The sequence below is a fragment of the Oryctolagus cuniculus genome, chromosome 3 (genome assembly GCF_964237555.1).
Source record: "Oryctolagus cuniculus chromosome 3, mOryCun1.1, whole genome shotgun sequence".
Taxonomy (NCBI): domain Eukaryota; kingdom Metazoa; phylum Chordata; class Mammalia; order Lagomorpha; family Leporidae; genus Oryctolagus; species Oryctolagus cuniculus.
Window position 1 is genome coordinate 151,310,617 of NC_091434.1, and position 7,719 is coordinate 151,318,335.

The 7,719-nt window shown below is 37.5% G+C and overlaps 1 pseudogene; it reads left to right on the forward strand.

The window, feature by feature from the left end:
• The first annotated feature begins 3,738 nt into the window (after positions 1-3,738).
• LOC127491959 (U2 spliceosomal RNA) lies at positions 3,739-3,892 on the forward strand (annotated as a pseudogene).
• The last annotated feature ends 3,827 nt before the right edge of the window (positions 3,893-7,719 follow it).

Consider the following 7,719-nt stretch of genomic DNA (forward strand, 5'->3'; position numbering starts at 1 on the left):
GAATTTTTTTTTAAATCCCTAATCAAATTAATGAATGGGCTTAATTTCTGTTTATTTGCCTGTAAATAAATGACTGAGTTATAATATACAAGGAAAATGTGCTCTATTACAACACATTTCTTAAGATTTGTGGTTTTAGCTTATCATGAACTTTAAGTTTAAAAATGATTTTAAGTCCTTATACTTTATGTAAGTATCATTCATAAAACAAAGTTTACCAATCACTTTTTATCCATAGTGACAAAGAGTGATCTCATGTCAAAACTACAGTAAACTGCATGAGGTGCAGCCAGTGCACTAATTTTGTATCAACATTCCTCTCCTTACTGACAGGGCCTTCATTTTCCCCTTCCATGCCAGAATCAGTGTGCTGAATTATTTTCATGACCTTCCTCTTTGTTTTTAAATAAATAAAAGATTAGCATTTCAGCCACCCTGTTTACATTAAACCCTAAATTCCATAAGCCACAGTAGTATTTGTGTTTTCAACTTCCATGCATTTTTTTTCCAGGGGTGCATGAGTTCATTTGATTTGTTTCGACTACCCAAAATATTTTAAAAGTACTGCACTGTGGAGAAATATTTATTTGAAATAGCTGAGGATAATTTGCAAACTCTGTGATGATTCAGTGGTCTCTACTAATGAAACAGAAAGTCTTTTATTCTGCAGTCTCCATGACACTGTGGGAAATAAGATCTCAAAGAGACCTGAGCTTTTATTAAAATTATTTTAGTTTTGGATAGTTCCTGCTCCTTGGGTTGTAATGCATCTAACATAATGTGACTCAAAGGCAATTTTACCTGTTTTTAGACTGTCTGTACAGTTATGAAATACGTTACAGAGCTGTGGAATAGAAGTTATCTGAGTCTGAAAATCTTATTAAACAATGTATTAAAATGTATGTGATTAGAAAAGCACAAACTAAAAGAAATTCTCTTTCAGTTTGAGAAAATTTCAAAATAAATATACTTGGGAAAGTTTAAAATTTTACAATACCAAATATAAGGTTATTACAAAATAGAGCAGCTCCCTACTTTTCCAATGAGAAGACCTAATTAAAGATTTTTTCTAGTCAATTTGAATATATAAACATATGTGGAAGCCCGTGAAGTATCCAAATCTCTAGATATAACATACAAAATAATTATCTTAGTTGTACAGATTTAAAATTACACATTATGGGCTGGCATTTTGGTGATGTATGTAAAGCTGCTGCTGTGTAGGTTCCAGTCCCGGCTGTTACACTTTCAATCCAGCTCCTTGCTGTTGGCCTGAGAAAGTAGCAGATGATGGCCCAAGTACCTGGGACCCTTGCCAAACAAGTGAGAGACCTGGAAGAAACTCCTGGCTCCTGGCTTTGGGTTGACCCAGTGCTGACCGTTGCAGCCACCCAGGCAATGAGCCAGAAGATAGAATATCTCTCTCACTCTCTTTCTGTCTCGCCCTCTTTGCAATTCTGACTTTATAAATAAATAAATATTTATAAAAATTATACATTTTATAAAAAAGTGGTACTGAGTATTGTTTTTCTCCAATATTTAATTTCATAAAAATCTTTGTTCAATTCTTCCTATATGTCTTTGATCTTGGTCTGTTAGTTATCACCAAAGAAACATTTAAAGGTATATAATACATGTTTTCAGGTAATGTAATTTTTGTCTTCACCTGTTGGTTAGCAATACACCTTGTTTTCATTCTTTTTGTTAACTGTCCATGAGCTTAACATTAAGACATGTTTTTCAGTCATTTTGATCTCCAAACTGTAAAGGATAGCATTATTTTCAAGTGGCGTTAAACAGGAATATTTATATTTGAATTCAACACCCATTGAAAAATAAATCACTGTTAAATTTCTGCTTTTGAAAAAATTCTCATTAGTTAATCTCGAAGATTATGCAAAGCTACCATTGCTTTTTTTTTTTTTAATTTTTTGACAGGCAGAGTAGACAGTGAGAGAGAGAGAGAGAGAAAGGTCTTCCTTTTGCCGTTGGTTCACCCTCCAATGGCCGCCGCAGCCGGCATGCTGCGGCCGGCACACCACACTGATTCGAAGCCAGGAGCCAGGTGCTTCTCCTGGTCTCCCATGGGTTGCAGAGCCCAAGGACTTGGGCCATCCTCCACTGCACTCCCTGGCCACAGCAGAGAGCTGGCCTGGAAGAGGGACAACCGGGACAGAATCCGGTGCCCCGACAGGGACTAGAACCCAGTGTGCCGGCGCCGCAGGTGGAGGATTAGCCTATTGTGCCGTGGCACCGGCCCGCTACCATTGCTTTTAACACTAGTAAGGTGACTCACCAAATGGAACACTGATGTTCAGAATAAGGAATTAGGAGAGCACCTATAACATGAGATATTTTGTAAGGGCTCAATGTAAAGCAACTAATTCTTTTTTTAATATTTATTTATTTATTTGAAAGGCAAAGTTACAGAGAAGTGGGGAGGAGACAGCATGGAAGGGAGAGAAAGAGAATAAATATTCCATCCCCTGGTGCACTCCCTAAATGGCTGCAACAGCTGGAGCTGGGCAGATCCGAAGCCAGGAGTCAGGAGCCTCCTCCAGGTCTCCCACAACTGTGCAGGAACCCAAGCCATCTTCCACTGCTTTCCCAGGCCACAGCAGAGAGCTGGATCAGAAGTGGAGCAGCCAGGACAAGAACCAGTGCCCATATGGGATGCCGGCACTGCCGGTGGTAACTTTACCAGCTACTTCACTACGCCGGCCCCAAAATACATAACATTCTTATTTTAAAGGTATTGACAAATAGCACAGCTTAATATATTATTATGTATTGGTAATTCCAATTATACCCAGCGCGCCAGCCGTGGCGGACATTAGAGAACCAACGGCAAAGGAAGACCTTTCTCTCTGTCTTTCTCACTGTCCACTCTGCCTGTCAAAAAAGAAATTCCAATTATATAATAGGAACATATACAACTACTTATTGTTTAGTTTTCTTTCTAGGAAAAATATAAATGAAGTTTAAAATAAGTAATTTTCTAATCATTCTTGCTGGGAATACTACCTAAGCTCCATGTTGAACAATAATATTTATATATCTTATTCATATTTGTTGATTCAGTGAATAAACTTAAACTATCAGTTGATCAGTTGTCTGTCTTCATGCATAAACTATTTATAAGTGTTTATCCTAAAATGTTTCTCTAATCAAAATGGTCTATGTGTATAGAAAAAGGGAGTAAGTTTGCTGTTTATATGTTGAACATATAACCTGTTAAATTACTTACTCATTCTTTAACTAGAGTGTAATAAAGATAGCATTTCAAAACATATTCACTTTGAAATTAGACCTTCTTCTCATTACAGTAGCAATAAATGTTCACTGCAGATATTTTAAGAAACACAGACATGAGCAAAGAAAATATAAGGCCCATGCAACCCAGCCAATATATACACCTCTGAGTGGTATGTGAATATTATTGTATGTTTCTAGTCTGTCACTGTTTGCTTGGTTCAAAGTGGTGTTGGTCCTGCTCCTTATCTCCCAAGTAAATGTTGTATCAAGGTCTCTGACAAGTGCAGTGGATGCTCCTACTTACCAGCTTCTCTCCCACCTGCCATGGCTCTACCTTCCTTAGTTCACAGATCCACAAACTTGCTTCCTAAAAGCCCAACTTGCACTTTTTTTTTTTTTTTTTTTTTGCCAAGTTCCCACCTTGAATCTTGGTGCTCCTCCCCACTAGAAACAATACAAACTTGCATAGAATTCATCCATTTCATTGTTTCTCGGCCTTTTGGCTAAGATCAAGTGTAGTACATCCATTTCTGTGAGCTACATTTTTCCTTCTAATCTAGGACCAGAGGTGACTTGTCCTGACCTCACTTCTGGTTCCTGCACCATTACAACTGTCTGCTTGGGATGGGGCTTCTTCGGGCAGCCCTTGGGACCTTGCCAGTTGTTTTTGTTTTTGTTTTTGTTTTCAGTTCTGGGTCTGAATCCTATCTCCAAAAACCTCCCGTCAACCTTGATTTGGACATCTTTGTTCCGTGACTTGTTCACTTATCTAAGGCTGACACCTCTTGTCACTGTCTACGCAGTCTATTTCAATGTCCTGCCAACTCATTTGGGTCTAAGACTCAATGCTAGCCTACTTTGGACTTGAATTTTTTATATTAATTTTATTTATGATTTAAACTGCCTCAACCATTTGAGCCTGTTGGATTTTGCCAATATCTGCTTTTAAAATTCTCATACAACTTTCCTTTGCATAGAAGCTTTAAGAAGCTTGACAGGCTGGTGCCACGGCTCAATAGGCTAATCCTCCGCCTAGTGGCACCGGCACACCGGGTTCTAGCCCCTGTCGGGGTGCCGGATTCTGTTCCGGTTGCCCCTCTTCCAGGCCAGCTCTCTGCTATGGCCCAGGAGTGCAGTGGAGGATCGCCCAAGTCTGCACCCAATGAGAGACCAGGATAAGCACCTGGCTCCTGCCTTCAGATCAGCGCTGTGCGCAGTGCACCAGCCATGGCGGCCATTGAAGGGTGAACCAACGGCAAAAGGAAGACCTTTCTCTCTGTCTCTCTCTCACTGTCTACTCTGCCTGTAAAAAAAAAAAAAAAAAAAAAAAAAAAAAAAAAAAAAAAAGAAGCTTGACAACCAAGGCAGCCAAAAATACTAAGGAACATCATGGTCCCTGCTTAGGTATTGAGAGTATTCAGGTATTCAGACACCTACCTAACCAGGTATGGAATACAATGCATCCTAGAAATTAAACAATACATATATGCATCCCCATTGATCTCTTCATTTGAATACTGGAAGCTACCAACTCCAATTTTTGGCTTATTTTGGAAGATTCCTAAATGGTACAAAATTCCACTCTGGAGCTATATCCCAAAAGACAATTTGAGAATTCAGTCCCCATGGAAATTCCTGGTTGGCAAGGGGAGGTGGAATGACTTCTGGAGACGGAAGCATAAAATTCCTGAAGAATGAAACTATGAGCCTCAGGAAGATCAGCGTGTTCAGATTTTAGAGGATGGTTGAAGAGCTGCTAAATGAATTCCTCATCCATCTGGCAAAAGGATGACATCAGGCTCGGAGTCTCTGCTCACATGTAGTCCACTGTCTATGCCTTTGCTTTAAGCTTGGTCTTATAGCTCTACCCCCTTCTTCTTTCTCCTTAGGTATTATTCTCAGTCAGACCAGTGTCCCTGCATGTCTCCCTTTTTTATTTTTTAGCCTTGGTTTTTAATTGTACATCTTTAAATAAATTCTGCTTATTACATCTTTTGTGAGTAATTTCTGCCTGGATATACATAGCTAGAAACACAGATTCTGCCTCTGGGTACCTGGCCATGTCCCAACCTAACTCGCTGCTTCTGACTATATAAGTTTAATGTTTAAAGGATCCTCAAATCAACTCTGACTTGGCTAATATTTTCTGGGCCTTGAGGGTAGTATTGATGCATTCACAGTTTTGGCTGTCTATGTGAGTATTTGGAGGTAATTTAGCCTACCAATAGCAACAAGCATGTTGAAGGATAAATAAAATTCTATCAAGAATCTGTTTTTTAAATTAACATTTTATTCAGATGATTACTAGTTTAAATTGTTCCAAATTAATAATTCTTACATTTAACCATGTTACTGCTAAAGCAATAGAGACCTTAGCTGTCAGGATATAAAATAGTCATGTGAAACAACATATTTCAGAAAAATCAAACATTTTAATTGTGTTTTCATAAATATGCAGAGAGTCAGGCTTGGGTTTTAACAAATAGATAAAAATAAAATATTTTTAAAGTAGTCAGTAGAAATTAATAATTCTCAACCTTTTTATTTCGGCTCTTTTGATAAAATTTTGCTAGGTTTGAAGAAGTTCTACTATGGATAAGAAGATATTCTGAGCATTTGGAGACTGACCTACTGGATATTTTTTCCTTTGCTGTTTTGGTGCAAGGTCCATAAAAAATTGATGTTCTCTTCTCAGGTAACATGCTTATTTTTATCTACATGAAACTCATTGATCTCCTTCCAATTTGGTGTTAGCCTCTTCATTCCACTATCATTCCCGAGGTAACAAATGATATTTTCATAGGCATGGCGAGTAATCAATATAGACAAGCTCTGCTCATTGATCTGAGGAAGACCTTTGATCTGGAAAATCACCAATTATGGCTATTTAAAGCAGATTCCTTTGGATTAGGAAGAACAAAAGAGAACTAGTATCTATGGTATTCTTTAGTAGTTTAAAACCTAGAAAAGACACAAAGTTAAATATAAGACCTCTTAAAGAATAAGGGTTAATTTTCATTCTTTCAATTTTAAATGAAGATTTTTCTTGCACATTCTACTTTATCTTTGAATTTTTTATGGCTGTGTAATGTGATATTCTTATAAGGGACATCCCAGGTACAAGGTAATTGACGATTTGCAGTGAGTTTCTGACAACCTTCAAATCCTAATTAATAAAAATAGATTCAGCTTAAATATTGATATGCTAAGCATTAGTCTTGTTTTAACTGAAAAAAGGTGCACTCCAGGTCCCAGCAAATTAAGTCTTTAATAGTATTCAGGCTACCTGGTAGATTGATTGATTACATTTTCTACAGAAATTTCTAGTTACTATTATTTTCAGTCCATGACCGAATTTGAATTAGAAATGAGGGTGTGGGTTGTTTCTTGTCCCATGAAAGTAATTTTTCTCCAGAGTACAATTCATATTACTTAATGTACTGTTGTCTATACTGCTTCTGAAGACCATGAATAATGAAATATACTAAAGAAAAAGAGGTAGAGATCTCTAGTATGCTTTTCCTTTATCTTGTCTCTGTATCCAGGGAGCCCAAATTCTGATAGAAAGATCAATAGTCCTAACATATATTTAATTTGTGGTTTATAGGCTAGATTATGGAATGAAAGGTCTGGATTCAGATCCCAGCTCTACAATTTGCTATCTGTGTATCTTGAGAGATTATGGAGTTTTTTTTTCCACTCTCATTTTTTGTGTGTAATAATAAAAGCACAAACTTTAAAGAAATTAACACTTCATAAAAATAATACCTAATACCTAATAACTTATTTATTCATCCGCCACTATGTGATAAGTTCTAAACCCTTTAAACTATTTAATCTTCACAATGCTATAAATTCTGAAGTCATTCTCTCTTCATTTTACAGATGAGAAAACAACTCACAGGGAGCTAACATTTATCTGCCAGTGGTTACCAGTCAGCAAATGATCAAGTGAGTATTAAAACACAATGGTCTCACTTCAGAGCCTGCCTTTTTAATCACTGCTGGACTTGTGTGCAAAAAAGCATAGAATCTAGTGCATAGAATGCTCACAACAAACGATATTGAATGTTGGCAATGTAAACAATTAAGTTCTCACAATTCCAGGAACTATTCCAACTTTTAGATGTAGAGAAGAACAATGTGTGTAGCCTTGAAGCAACAGCTTGCTTCTTTTCTTTCAGAGAAGTCCAAAGGCCTTTCTTTTTTCAGTCTCATCCTGGGCAAATCAGGGTCAGTGATCCACCTTCTTCCTTAGGCATCCATGCCTTCTTTCCTTTCTTCTTTCCCTCATAAATATTTACCTGCTTTCTAATCTTTGCCTTTGACTAGATACCAGTTAATTTTTGACAAGGCATTAGAGGATATGTCTATTTTTATCCCCAGCATTCATTCACTGTTTTGGGGAAGCCTTGGTCAAACATTCTGTGCCCCTCTCGTAATCTCTGGGCTTCTCTGGTGGGG